Source organism: Pinus tabuliformis, chromosome 4_2, assembly GCF_031772625.1.
Source record: "Pinus tabuliformis cultivar Carrire ecotype Pingquan chromosome 4_2, CPIR1, whole genome shotgun sequence".
Classification (NCBI taxonomy): Eukaryota; Viridiplantae; Streptophyta; class Pinopsida; order Pinales; family Pinaceae; genus Pinus; species Pinus tabuliformis.
In genome coordinates, this window is record NC_142304.1 from 1,012,534,708 (window position 1) to 1,012,536,801 (window position 2,094).

General features: G+C 50.2%; 1 pseudogene; it reads left to right on the forward strand.

Annotated features, from left to right (window-relative positions):
* Positions 1 to 511: 511 nt before the first annotated feature.
* On the forward strand, positions 512 to 1,526 carry LOC149173059 (AP2/ERF and B3 domain-containing transcription repressor RAV2-like; annotated as a pseudogene).
* Positions 1,527 to 2,094: the final 568 nt, after the last annotated feature.

The window sequence follows — 2,094 nt, forward strand, 5'->3', positions numbered from 1 at the left end:
ATTGAAGAAGGCGAATGACATCATTTGGCGTATTGGCGATGACGTTAGTATGCCGTCCACGCGGCAAAACATCGCGGACGCGCTTGGTGCTGATTATATTATTGACTTAATTATTGACTTGGGCCTGACTTCAAGAACAGGGACATTATATTATGTCTAACGGAAATGCAGGTGTGGACCAGCTCCGCCTGGCTGGCTGGCATGCCAGAATTGACCTACAAAGCACTCCACTGCATTTTTGCCCTACCAAAAAAGGAAAATATTATATTTTGGCTCGGATAACCCATTTATTTTTATATTATTTCTTCCTGCATGATTCCTCTGATATAGTTTTTCTGTTTTATTTTTTGGAAGTTTATACGGATTTCCCGGCCTATTCATTAAGTGGTAATATGGATAAATAGGTTTTCAGCTTTCCGACAATATCACACTTGAGAATCCCTAATTTGGTTATCTGCATCTCATTTTCACTTGCGCTTCTTAAGTGTCCAGGATATTTCTGGCTGTGCCCATGGCGGCTCCTTATAATTTGCTTAAGGGCATGATGGGCGATGTGATGAGAACAGACAGTGAGGAGGCCGGGACTGTAACTGAGGACCGCGATTCGAACTCGTCACTTGTCGCTGCTGGCAAGTCGGCTTTTTCTTCATCTTCGTTCGTGGATCTGACAGGACTGGAAAGAATGGGGAGCGGATTCAGCGCCGCCTCGTCCGACAATACTCATGTGGGGCAAGGCGATCAGGAGAACTCCTGCAAGAAGCTGCCGTCGTCGCAGTACAAGGGCGTAGTGCCGCAGCCCAACGGGCGTTGGGGCGCGCAGATATACGAGAAGCACCACCGCGTCTGGTTGGGGACGTTCAACCACGAAGAAGACGCCGCCAGGGCGTATGACAGAGCCGCCATCAAGTTCCGCGGCAGCGACGCCATCACCAACTTTAATTTCGTGGATAGCCACCCGGAGGTCTTCTTTCTCCGCGGCCATTCCAAGGGCGAGATCGTGGACATGCTGAAAAAGCACACCTACGACGAAGAGCTCAACCAGAATAGCAACTCAAAGCAAAACAAGATCTCTTCCAACATAAATCACGAGGTCGTGGGTTCGAGACCCCCGGAGCCCCGCGTGCACTTGTTCGACAAGGCCGTGACGCCCAGCGACGTCGGGAAGCTGAACAGACTCGTCATTCCGAAACAGCACGCCGAAAAATATTTCCCACTAGACGTCGAGCTGGCGGCGGGAGGGCCGGAGAAAGCCAAGGGCGTCCTGCTCAATTTCCACGACAACAACAGCGATAAAATATGGCGGTTCCGCTATTCTTACTGGAACAGCAGCCAAAGTTACGTGCTCACCAAGGGCTGGAGCCGCTTCGTTAAAGAAAAACGCCTCCAAGCCGGCGACATTGTTACCTTCCAGCGGAGCTCCCGCTCCCACAAATTCTTTATCACATTCCGCCGCCGTCTCTGCAGTCTCCTCCCACCCGCCGCCCCTCTGGCGTTCCCCAAACAGTCCGGTAACCTCTACGCCGTGACCGGATACTCGCACTGGGCTCAGCGATTTTGCGCACCGCTGCCGGTGACCCAAACCCTTGCCCAGCGTTCTATTCCTCGTGTCGCCAATCTCGATCCCCTGCCCCCGAAGTCGGCGTCAGATGATGGTAATACGTCGCCAGTGGACTTCGTGGATCTGGGAACATCGCCTTCGTCAACAACAGACGGCAATTCCTGCTCTTCTTCCGTCCGCTTGTTCGGAGTAAATCTGCAGCGGTCGCCGTTAAATCTTTTCCCGGGCGAATCAGAGTCTCTGGCGGCAAAGTAACGGAAAGCGGCCACGGCGATGTTTACCAGCGGAAAAAGAAGGTACGAATTGGAAGGGTGGTAGACACAGCGGTTCGGGCTGGATTACTTGAATATGGTAAAATTGGAGATTGATTGATATTTGTTGCAGAGTAGTTTTTCTGTATATACATTTTTTTAGGGTTAGTGAAATTTAATTTTTAAGAATGTAGGGCAAAATTGCAAACAATTTAAATTGTGGCCGGATTATTTCATTGGTCTTTCAAAATAAACATGGAGCGTGGGTTTTTGTTTATGGTTGTG